At 32.0% G+C, this 13603-nt stretch overlaps 1 long non-coding RNA gene across 1 annotated transcript; it reads right to left on the bottom strand.

Moving 5' to 3' along the window:
• Positions 1-1141: 1141 nt before the first annotated feature.
• Positions 1142-5209, bottom strand: LOC111242580. Its single transcript, XR_002669780.1, has 3 exons — positions 2323-5209; positions 1990-2247; positions 1142-1906 (listed from the first exon to the last, which is right to left on the bottom strand). It is a non-coding gene; the product is annotated as an uncharacterized LOC111242580 (long non-coding RNA).
• Between the last annotated feature and the right edge of the window lie 8394 nt (positions 5210-13603).

The following is a 13603-nucleotide window of genomic DNA, read 5'->3' as shown; positions in this document are numbered from 1 at the left end:
ATATGCTTAACAATAATTTTTTTACATGCATGGCAAGGTGAATTAAATTGAGTTGGTGAAGTGTTATACAATCAATAATTCCATGTGGATGCTGAAATTTTTATGGTTGGTAGCCCTAATATTTAAAGGGATCCCCTGACTTATACATCTTCGTCTTGGGGAAGAAGAGCTTCTCGAAGCCAGAAGAAGAGCACTGTTGAGCTAAGGAATGTCTCGTTCATCTTCGTCTTGCACATGCAAGGGTTGGGGCTTTCAACACAGTAGTGGCAATGATAGCAGGTTGGGTGTAAAACCCACTTGCTTCTATGGTCAGAATGTAGTGTTTCACATTCCGAGGACACCTAAAAACAAGGGAGAAAAATTTTGGTGTTGCCTTAACTTCAAGGTAAGTTTCATGGAAGAAAAAATGTTAGTTTTATTTTTTGGGTTTTGATGAGTGAGTGTGTTTTGTTGTTCAACAGGGTGGGAGTGAAGATTTTGTTGACTGCAACTTCTTTCAGTGGTGCAATGAAGAAGCAATTCATGAAGGAAATGTGGTGAATGTAGAAGAAAGGAGCGAAAGTGCAAGAAATGAAGAAGTGAGTGGAAGTTTGATGAAGATTGAACAAAGTCTGATGAAGATGGAACAAACAAATGTTGAAAAGATGAAAATAGCTTGTTGGGAGAAAAATATTGTTATGTTGTAAAAATGGTTGAAGGTGTTATTGGGGATGATCTTTGTTATATATGTTTTTAATGTTATTGTAATATCAATGTTGGTGAAACTTGATTGATTTGTTATAAGAAGTTTATGTATTGTAATTTGGTATTTGTAATGTTAATGTGTTTTATTTATAAAGGTTAATGATTAGTGTTTAATACTGTCTGATTTGATTTATTTAATTATAATGGTCTTTAATAAATACATTTAATTTAATGGTGAGTAAGAAAAATACAAGAATGATCAATTGTAGTCAATAAGGTAAAGAAACCTGATCAATAAGCAATGGTCAATTGTAGTCAATAAACATGATAAAACATTGTCTTATAAGCAAAAGAAACCTGATAATATAACACTGTCTTAACAAAGCCTGAAAACAACATTGTCTTACATTATCAAAATGTTGTCTTAAAAAACCTCATCAAACATTGTGTTTCAGTATCAAAATACAACAAAAGAAAAATGATCTTTGAATATTAAACATTACATCATATATGAAAGGTTGTCTTCAAAATGAAAGTCCTAACATTTTCTACTAATTAAACATCAATTCATTTGTCAGTAGGAAGCATAGTTGATTGTTGAGTAGGAAGCATAATTGATTGTTGAGTAGGAAGCACAATTGATTGTTGAGTAGGAAGCACAATTGATTCCTCAGAAGGAAGCACATTAGATTGCTGAGTAGGAAGCACATATGTTGGTGGAGATATTATGACTTCCGTTTGTTGAGTAGATTGGTTAGTAGGAAGCATAACTGTTGGAGGTCTTTGTGGAAAAGACTTTTTGTTGTGTCCAAGTCGCTTGCAGAGACCAAGTCTTTTTCTGGTCCCACCCTTTCTTAATTCACTGTCATTCTTTTTCATCTCCTAAGCCTCTAGTCTTTGTTTCTTTTTGGGCCTTCCTGGCATTGTCCTCTTCTTTGGGGGTAATACATCTGGATATGATGTAATTTCCTAGACATGTTGACCATTGATAGGAGAAATGATTGTGTTGTAGGTCTCCTCATACATAGACTTCCTAAACCAATGCCCAATGTAGTCTTCTGCATTTAAATTCAAGAATTTCATTACAGTAATGAAGTGAGTGCAAGGAATTCCAGTAATTGTCCATTTTCTACAAGTGCAGTCCATTTTGTCAACATTGACAACAGATTGCTCCCCAAATTGAGAAATGTGTCTGACTTTAAATAATTTATCTGATGACCACCTGTCATGAATAGAAATTGAGAACACATTTAGCAATAAAGTAGTGATCATGTGAATAGAAGTTAATTGTATGATTAAAGTTACCTTGGTAACCAATATCTGGTTATCCATGATTCCTTTTGAAATCTATTGAGAACTTTAGAGCAGACAAAACCTTGATATAATGCCATCTTTGTCCTGTTGGTAGCTCATCTCTTCATAATGTAAACCTTAATGTCTTCTAACATGGTAATAATGGGCTTAGACCTAGTATGAACTAGCACACTATTGAAACCCTCACACATGTTGTTCATAAGAGTGTCACAATGTGATGTAGGGGTGAATCTAGATCTTGACCAAAACCTGGGAGAAGTAAATGTGAGTAAATATAACTATGAAATGTGAGTATATAAACTATTTATAAGAGTGAATACATACCTAGGTGGAATGACGATCGAGTATTTAAATGCCTCTAAATTCACCTCTTTAATGTTCCTCATTTCAGACTTCCATTGTTGTGGATATGTGACTATTGCTACCCTCCACATGAGACATTTAAGGATTTTTCTAGGAAATTTCTTTCTAAAGTTTGAATACAAATGTCCAACACTAAATCTTTATTCTACCCTAGGTAGAAGATATTGAATAGCTGACAAAAGATCCTAACATTTTAAAATAGTCAAGTCAGTTGAGTTATATGTGAAATATATTGTACTTAAAATTTGTTAAGATTGACCTTTTGTTGGTCTGAAATAAATGTGCATGATGCACACACAACCTCCCTACAAAGGTCCTCAATGAGATGCTCCAAGAACTAAGTCCATGAGTCTTTGTTTTATGCCTCAACAACAACATATGTTATTTGCAAAATTTGTTCATTTTCATCTCTTCCAACTACTATTAGCAACTTCCCTCCCTATTTTCCTTTCAAGAAGCATCCATCCAACTAATAATGGGTTTACAACAAATGAAGCTATCTTTGCATGCCTTCAAGCATGCATAGAATCTATTGAAGATTAATTCACTGTTACTGTTTTCAACTTTTATTTGTTGAACTTGGTTTTGTTCTCAAAAGCTCATGACCATAATCATAAATTCTTCTAAATTATTCCTTGAATGACCCCTTAATATTATTTTTTGCAATGGCTCTTGCCCTAAAAGCCATATATACCAACATTTCATTTCCTACTTACTTTGTCCCTAATGTCCATCACCTTCATATTAGGGTTTTCTCTCACAGTTTTTTCCATCATTTGACTCATCCATTTCGAAGTCATAAACTTTACATTGAAATCTCTAGTACAGTTGTGATCATCAATGACTTTTCTTAGTTGCCATGAGTTCTCACCACACATATGCGTGCAATAAGCATACTATTTGCATTTCCCATTTGCCCCCAAACACTTTACAAACACCATCTTCTTGTCATTCTTAATAAATTTTAAATTTCTCCCATTACTCAGTGCATAAGTCCTAATGGCTTCTGTGAACTCCTTCTTCGCATTGAAAAATGTTCCTACTTCCCATTTATATTAGTCCAAACTTTTAGGCATTGTAAAAGTGAAAAACCTACCATAAGTTCTTATATCATCCTCATCCTCCTCACTATCTGTAGCACTAACCAACTCATCTAACACCCACTCAATGTCAGGCATTCCACAAACATCATGAATGGAATCAATATCAATTGTCCTTGAACACTCACCTACTAGAGTGCAAGGTTCTTCTGTCACTTTTCCTTTAGAAGTCCCAATGTCACATTGAATGGTGACATCAACCAAACTTTCTTCATTGACAGACTCACATTGAACATCCCCATGTACATCCTCACCTACATCTTCATCCTCATGTACATCCTCATCCTCAACCTCATCTACATCCCCATCCTCTTCTACATCCTCTATCTCAAAATCATCTACATCATTACTATTACCAGCACCATCACCAACTACATGTTGCATCTCTTTAGCAACATCACTGTCACCCTCCTTCATTTGTTATCCAACTTGGGCATCACCCTCGCCTTCCTCCATTTGTATTCCAACTTGAGCATCAACATCACCCTCACCCTCCTTAGTTTCTGTTCCAACTTGACCATCAACATCACCCTCACCATTCTCCATTTTTGTTCCAAGTTTACCATCAGCATCACCCTCACCCTCCTCCACTTCTCTTGCAACATCACCTTCATCATCAACATGAGCATCAACACAATCAATTATTTCTATTATCCGTGGTTCCATGGTATTATGAACCACGTAGAGATGAACTTCATCATTTAACCTTGCAATGTTCATCATATGCATAACACCCTGGTCATCAGTCAATAATTCTAACCTATCTGGCACCACTATCTGACCTCCTAAACTGTATCAAAGTTATTTCATGTCTATATGACCTAAGTCTTTCACTGAAGCTAATATGCCAAAATAGCTCCATAGGTCTGGATCACAAGACCATTCTACCATTTCTCCATCAAATTTTAAATTCTCATTATCATCACTAACAAAATGTCCAATATGGTGGACTACAACTTTGATACATTCCTCATCGATGTTATATTATATATGTAACACAAGTTTTTAACACTGGTACATTATTGGGGGGAAATATTATTAATATTATACTCCCTACGACTCACACAAACAGGAGACATGGAACAAACTAACATCCCCACTAACGAAACACTCATAGAGATAGGGGACCACTGCTTCTAAACAATTGAAAAATGCAAAATCGAGACCACAATGTCTACAACTCTACACATTTCAAAATGCAATACCGGGACCACAATATCTACAATTCTACGCATCAATAGTCATACCACAATGCATAAATAGTGAGAGAAGAATGCAAAAACCCATTTCCCATTACGCATCCCTAAAACGAAAACGCAATACGTCGTAACTGCAAAAACCCATTATAGCTTTACACATCCCAAAACAGAAAACCAACCATGAAAGGAAACTAATCTTAACTCGCATCCATTTTCGATTCGGTTCGTCTAGCTCGAGTTGATTTTCGTCGTCTTCTCTAAGATTCCAATTCATGTTCTCACACTGACCAAATCCCTAATTCCCTTTCTCTAACCCTATTTCATTAAAAATGTCCTAATTGTACAAATTCCTAAAACAAACAATTATATTTGGTGCCACGTCAAACACTTATTATTTAACACCTGTTTCCACGCAATAAAACACTTATACATCAACATATTATGTGTGCACCACTTCAACCTCTGTTAATGCCATTTGGAAAAACTTAACGAAGAGGGCTTAATTGACTCAATTTTTCAAAAATTTGGACCCAATTGAGACTCTTTTCAACAAAAGGACCCACTTGAGATTTCTTTACAAATAAGAGGACAATCCAAGGGTTTAAATATATTTAAAAATATACTACCAACTTATAATGAAGTTCTTTAATAGGCTTATATCCAATGGTGCGTTATTGATAAAAGAAAACCTGTAACAAATATGATATACTTTTTTTTTTTTATAATAGCATGTTTCAAACCCTAAATAAATATGTTATTTAGAAGATGTGTAGTATTATATTACCAATAACAATGAAAATTCGCATTAGTTATGGTCTAAATTCAATATATGATAATAGTCATATATTATTACTTATTACATTAATATATATAAATAATTATTAAACACGAACACAATACTTTCAATGAAAAATTAAATATTTTAAAAGAGATTTAACATGAATTATGGGTTGACGAAGTGAATTTAGTATATAAGACAATGCATACACTAATAATGCTAAGAGGAAAAAGAGCAAAAGTAATTATTAATTTACAACAAGATGAATTAAAAATCCATATTAATTTTACAGTTAAAATATAATTAATCTTGCATTACAAGTTTCTTGTTTGCACATGACTTTCTATCACTACTACTAGAATTTTCCACACTTCATAGATATTTTCTTAAGATTTCTTACAAAAATTTGTAAGAAAAGTGTTTTTCTTTTCCAATTTTTCTTATGAATTTTAGTCGGAAAGTAAAGATAATTAATTATCTTGAAATTAAAACAATTCACAAGAAATTTCTTCCAAATTTTTTATGCAAATTGTTTATGTACAAAAAATATTCACAGCAATTTTTCGTTTCAAAAAATCAATTAATAAAAAACATATACTTTTTATTTTAAATTTAAATTTCAGAAATAATTTTTTTGCGTGTTTTAAATTCACAAGTAATTTCTTACAAAAATATTCACAAGTAATTTTCTGTGTGAAAATAAATTTGTAAATATATTTTTATTTTTATTCTTTTTTTAAATGACAAAATAACTCGTATTTATTTGATTTACTACTATTAATACTTATTATGAAATTAGTACTTAAAATACAGAAAGACAAAATAAATATTTTGATGATTCATCTTTGTATATTAATTAATTAAAAAAACAAAACAGTTTATGCATATATTTAACTTTTCTACACAATAAGTGATACTGACTAGCATCATTCATCAAAACATCAAAGTTAGTAACTAATCTACATAAACTATTTCAAATCTTTAAAGTATTCTTCAAAATATATCAAACAAATCACAATCATTTCCAACACAGAAGGAAGATGTTAAACTGGTGGATGTAAAGCTAGCTAGAACTTAAGCGCATCAAAGTCTAAAGTAAAATCTTAAAATTTTGCAATATAATTAAATTTTTCCAAAAGAGTTAAAGTTATTACAAATGGAAACAAAAATTTCTGACTTCAACGAAAAAATCAAGAAAGTATTACAATTCTTTTTCATCAATAAATAAAACTTTGATACCGAAGTTCCATCAATAAAGTATTACTAAGTAATCCTCTCTCTCAATCTATCAATTTATCACAAGCTATCAATTTATCTCCACAGCCTCATTGGTTTATATCATAACCAATCATATACAAATCTGGAATTAATTAAGCAAAATTATAATATCTATAACCTTCATACATCTTCAAACATAATCAACCAAGTTCATTATCAATATATAAATGTTATTGTAAGAACATTTTTATTTAGTATGCATAGCACTCATTCAACTTCAGATTTATTATTACCAAAATGGCAAACAGATTAGCAAAGCTAAAACAATGTCACACTTATTCTCCCATCATATAAACACACCTAACAACTTATAATAATTAATAAACTCAAACAGATTCAGTATTATAGTATCAAGTGATTTCATATCATTTACAACTTTAAACACCCATCTTACATTAAACCAAATTTGCATTATAACAGCTTTATTTATCCAACCATTTTCACATATTTAAAACTACCTAATAAGTAATTTACGTGAGCTACAAATCACTAAAGTTGTGTTTTTAAAATCTGAACAACGGATAATAGCAAATATACCCCTTTACCCTTATCTCATGCCACTTAAACCCCATCTGACTTCAACAGTTATTGTGCATCCTAACACAACAATTAATGGCATAACCTGCAATTCCAGCATATACAGATCGAACACATCCAAATGTATATAACAGCCCATATCATATTAAGATTGATCATACCCCTTTAACACTCCACTTTGACATAACCAACAAATCCATAGACAATGTATAAATCATACCATCAATTTACTTTTCTAACATCAATCTTGCAATTATTTTTTCTTCAGCAAGAATAACAAGGCATTATACCAAAATTATAATAGCAACTAACAAGCAGTTTATGCAGTTTTTACAGTCATTAAGCAAGTATATTATGTCATATTACAACAATTACAGTAAATATGTTATATCATTTTTACAGCAATTACAGCAAGTAGATTATGCAGATTTTTAACCCAAAACAGCAAAACTTTAAAATTCTAAACAACATTTTTGTTCAATCAGCAAACAGCAAATTTCTGATACAGCATTTTTATTCAAGCAGTAACATTTTTCTGAACAGAAATAGGGTAAAAACAACAGCATTTTCATGATAAAAAAACAGCAGCATTTTTCATGGTAAAAACAAGGTAAAACAACAGCATTTTTCTTGGCAAAAACAAGATAAAACAGCAGCATTTTCATGACAGAACAAAGTAAAAACATCAGCATTTCTAGTGTAAAAAAATAGCAAAACAACAACCAGTTTTTATACCCATTTTATTAAACTAAAGAATTATGTTAAACCAAATGATACTCACGTCACACAAGCACTCCATAAACAGAAACACATATCTTCTATATCATTCATTTCACCTTCATAATTAAAACTGGACAACAAGACTCTTTTATGCCAAACAAGAGGTTCACATTGAGCATAAGATCACTCTATGTCTGTTATATTTTTATTCTACCAACTGATGCAACATGTATACTACTTAAAACAACGTTAAGGTCATTATCTAGGACAAATCAGTAATATACTTTCAATCAGTCATGCAATTCAGTTTCTACTGTCCATTATCCATCAATGTCCTTCTATTTCATACCACCCTTATTGCCAAGTCTATACATGCTAATGTAAAACAAATTTTATGTGTATTCATTACTAACATTTCCCCTACAAACCCCAACAACATATACTTTTTAATAATCCTAAACATTCAAATGAAAGAATGTACAGATAGGCAAATAGACATTAATCAAACAAACACAAATCCAACTCCTTAGACAAAAGCCTTACAACATGAAACACCAATTTTCACGCCATCAGCATTGAAACCAGTTTCAATTCAATAAACTCAGAACAAAATTACCAATTTTACTGTCAATTGTACACACAATCCAATTTCAATACAGAAATACAACAAATTTTTAATTAAGTGTATTATTGTATTTAAACCAAGTTCCCATTTTAGACATGGACGCAGTCCAATTACCATAGCAAATGATCAGACATATGAAAACATGAGATATTGAACATCATAACATATCATCAAGACATGACATGCTTCAAATTTAATTTAGAAAGTCTCTTAATGGAATTATCTCATTAAAATAGCATCCATGGAGTATCACAATGTTCATACCGATAATAGAGCTCATGCCAACCAACATAAACATGTATGGCACCCAATTTATCAATTACCATAAACAACATCAATCATACAATAAATTAACTCCTCATACCTTGATCCGAAGTCCTTACGACGACCTCTCAACTCACCCATTTGTGCAATAACTCTATCCTTGGCAGCCTCCAATCTTCATTGCTCACGGTTCTACCTCGTTTACTTCCTTCACCCTCTCTTCACCAACCTCTAATTTCACACTTGCAGAATTCCTCCCAAAAATCCGAAACCAGTAACTCCCTTTTCTTTTCTTATTTCTTTTCTCTCTTTTTTTTTTTTTCATTTGTATCATGATGGGTTCTTAAAGACTACACTTCACTCTCAACTTCCTCCCAGTGGTTACCCACGATTCCCAGTTTAGGACTAAAGATTTCACTTCTCTCTCTCAACTAACCCTAACACAAGCAAAGCAAAAGAAATAAAAAAGAACAAAACTAGACGAGTTTCTCGGTAAAACCCCAATCTTTAAAAAAAATAAAAACAACACACTACCACCAGGCCAAATTATTTTCACTTATTATATAAGCATTTAATATCCTTTTAACATATTTATATTTCATATATACCATAGTTTAGATATTTTTAATGCTAATCCTTATATATACTCGTCACATAGTACTTATACACAAGGCTTTTATCTCACTACTACATGGTTTTAAAAATAAAACAAAGAATATTCCACGTTTTGATCAATGTTACCATAATTGTGATTGTGTTATTGCTACAAAACCTTGATTTTGAACTGAAATCGTGGTCGTAAACAACTTTTTAATGCTTTGGATATTTTCATGTCCTGAGCTTGTTGTTTCATACATGGTCCTAGGAGGAGGGTTATGTTTGGACAAACAATTCTTTTAGTTGCTTTACTCATATGTAATTGTTTTGTTTGATTCGTTGCAGAAAGGAAGAATAGTGATGTAACATACAAGAATGACCATTACAAGACCAAACCCTCGAAGGTTAACAAATTTTCTTCAGATTAGCATAGTAACTTATGGTGGAAAAAACGGTGCATATTATACTTCTACTAGAACCAGAAGGATGGGGCTAATGAGGTATGGGATTTTGTGTTAGTGTCACTTGTTAGGATTATTATTGTCATTGGTAGTATTGTTTGCTTTCACGTTATCTTTGTGAATCAAGTGGTAATGGAGGAGAACAAAGAAGTTGACTCAACAACATAGAATTAGTAGAGAAATCCATGATTGATCTAAGAATGCACCTTTAGTGTATGTTGCAGCTAATGTCAATGTTAAGGTACACAAAAAAAGTAGTAAAACATTATGTGTGAAGTGAATTTGAAGGAGGTTCATAATTGTTATGATTGTTCATTGTTTCTATGTGATTATTAGTTTTCAATATCAAAAGTTATAGATGTTGGAACAATTTTCTAAGAACTTAGGGAAACAAGATGAACAACAATGAAGACTTGATATATTCTTCTAGGCGTGAATACACACTTTCTTAAAAGCAATATTTCGTCCCTTATAAGAGTGGAGGGGATCACGAAATCCGCTTTTGAGATACAAAGAAGAAATACAACGATAATACTCACTCTTAGTATTAACGTTAAACAAGAATATGATTGTCAGGATTGATTTGTGTGTTAAGAGAATGACGGAATGAATTTTAGTAGAGCACAGAATCCCTTTATATAGATGTTGATCAGACATCAATCCAAGAGATACCAGATTCTGATTAGTTACATTTCTTTATGAATGATTGTAAGTTTTCATGAATAGCAACTCTTCATGAATAATTGTAACTCTTCATGAATGGTAACTCTTCATGAATGATTGTAACTTTTCATGAATGGTAACTCTTCATGAATGATAACTTTTCATGAATAATTGTAACTCTTCATAAATCTGAAAATTGTCTCTAATACTCTTAAATTCCAACAATCCTCCACCATTTGAGAGTATTGTATAATTACGTAACACAAAAATCAATTTAATAATTGCAATCTTACACATAAATGAAAGTGTACATAGACTTGAACTTTCACTTAGTAGAATACACATTTCAGGAATTCGTATTTTATTGGTGTCGCAACGATTGAACCAACATAATACATAATGAATTCTTGAAGATACTCTACATATAAGATAAATTACATATTCTTGTTATACTTGACACAATAGGGTCATGCGTCCATATCTATTCATAAGTGCAACAAAGTCATGCCCCCTTGACTTCTTGAAGCGGTCAAACTTCGCACGTTGATTTCTTAGGTAAACATGTTCCTGTGACTAAACATAAATTCAAGAAATCAATTAAGAATTAGTCAACCTCTTAAGCATCACTGATCTAAAGCACTCTTGAAATAATTATATGTGCTTTCAATCATCAAATAAGAGATTTAATCTTATTGAATTTAAGACTCAATGTCATATTAAGCGTTAAGTTAAGATTCCATTACTTGTGATTAATCGTGGGCTCCATTCCTATTCCAATTGTCATTCTGGAAATGGAATCTTTAGCCAATGCCTTAATAAATCCATCAGCCAAATTAAACTTTGTTCGTACGAAATCTATTGTAATAATTCCATCTTTGATGAGTCCTTGGACATAACTATGTCTAACACCAATATGTCTTGATTTTCCATTGTATACTTGACTATAAGCCTTTGCCAATGTTGCAGCATTGTCACAATGTATTGCTATTGGTGATATTGGTTTTGGTAACAATGGTATTTCGAACATGAGATTCCTTAACCATTTGGCTTCCTTTCCTGCCGAGGCTAAAGCTATAAACTCTAAAGCCATAGTGGAATCTGTAATGCAAGTTTGTTTCTTGGACGACCAAGAAATTGCACCTCCCCCAAGGAGGAAAATCCAACCACTAGTTGAAGAGTGATCTTCTGCATTTGTAATCCAACTTGCATCAGAATATCCTTCCAAAACTAAAGGATAACCACTATATGTTAATCCATAATTAATAGTTTTCTGTAAATACTTAAGTACTCAACGTACTGCTTGTCAATGTGATAGACTAGGGTTACTAGTATATCTACTCAATTTTTTTATCACAAAAGCAATATCTGGCCTTGTACTTGTCATTGCATACATCAAACATCCTATTACCCTTGCATATTCCAGTTGTGAAACTGCTTTACCACCATTAGGTAATATCTTTAAACTAGGGTCCATACAGGTTGAAATAAGAGAGCATTCATAATTGTTGAATTTCATGAGTACTTTCTCAATGTAATGAGATTGAGACAAAATTAATTTCTCATTTTCTCTCTTAATCTTTATACCTAGTATAACATCTTCTTCTCCCATATCCTTCATAGAGAAATAAAATGATAAAAATGTTTAAATAAAGGATCAGACATGCCGTTCAGAATGTGACCACGACAGACATAATCATTATTCTCCCATTTGTTCTTTTTCCGTTGTTCCTCTAATGTCTCGGTTTCGCTTTCTTTGGGTTAGGGAGAACTTAGAACATATGCCACGTTTAAAGCCAAGAGAAGGAAATGCATCTTCTTTTTGCCATCATCGAAAACCAACGCCTTCAAACTTGTCTAACTGGTGAAAGTTTGCAGACATCTCACGAATTGTTGTCATCTTAAAGAAAATATTGCTTTTAGATTGTTGGAACAATTTTCCAAGAACTTAGGGAAAAAAGATAAACAAATATGAAGACTTGATATATTCTTCTAGGCGTGAATACACACTTTCCTAATAGCAATATTTCGTCCCTTATAAGAGTGGAGGGGATCACGAAATTCGCTTTTGAGATACAAAGAAGAAATACAACGATAATACTCACTCTTAGTATTAACGTTAAACAAGAATATGATTGTCAGGAATTGATTTGTGTGTTAAGAGAATGACGGAATGAATTTTAGTAGAGTACATAATCCCTTTATATAGATGTTGATCAGGCATCAATCCAAGAGATACCAGATTTTGGTTAGTTACATTTCTTTATGAATGATTGTAAGTTTTCATGAATAGCAACTCTTCATGAATAATTGTAACTCTTCATGAATAGTAGCTTTTCATGAATGATTGTAACTTTTCATGAATGGTAACTCTTCATGAATGGTAACTTTTCATGAATAATTGTAACTCTTCATGAATCTGAAAATTGTCTCTAATACTCTTAACTCTTATGTATGGTTCCATCCATGAGAAAATAATTAAAGCCTGCACACATATGGTTTGATAAACTGATTTATATCTTCTCAAGTTAATTGCTTGAAATATTTCACATCTTACATCCTCTGTTTGGATAGAGAATATTCTTTTAAACAGTTACCTTACTGCAACATAATAATATTTAGGTATGTTTTTGGTGAACTAAAATTTTCCATTTTGTTGAGTTGTTTTGGTACAATTTTATGTTATCTCTCCCTCAACTATAAACATATTGGTCTCCTACTTTGTGGGACTTTTAAGGTAACAACAAACTAACAACCTTACTATTGCATTGCGACAAGCCAACAACTTTATTACTTTCATAGTTTGCAGAAGTATTTGCCACAAAAATATTCTAATATGCTAATCTGAACATTCTAATATGTCTAATATTCTGACTCATACTTCTTGATCACAGATAATATTAGAATCAATATTGAGTGAATTTTGGAGTGTACTTTAGTGTCTTCATTAAGAGCATTGTAACTTTGTCTGGTGTTAAACTTCTCTTGTATAATATTAAATTTTAACCATTATTAAATCATGA

Source organism: Vigna radiata, chromosome 9 (assembly GCF_000741045.1).
Source record: "Vigna radiata var. radiata cultivar VC1973A chromosome 9, Vradiata_ver6, whole genome shotgun sequence".
NCBI lineage: Eukaryota > Viridiplantae > Streptophyta > Magnoliopsida > Fabales > Fabaceae > Vigna > Vigna radiata.
This window is presented reverse-complemented; position numbering and strand designations above follow the sequence as displayed.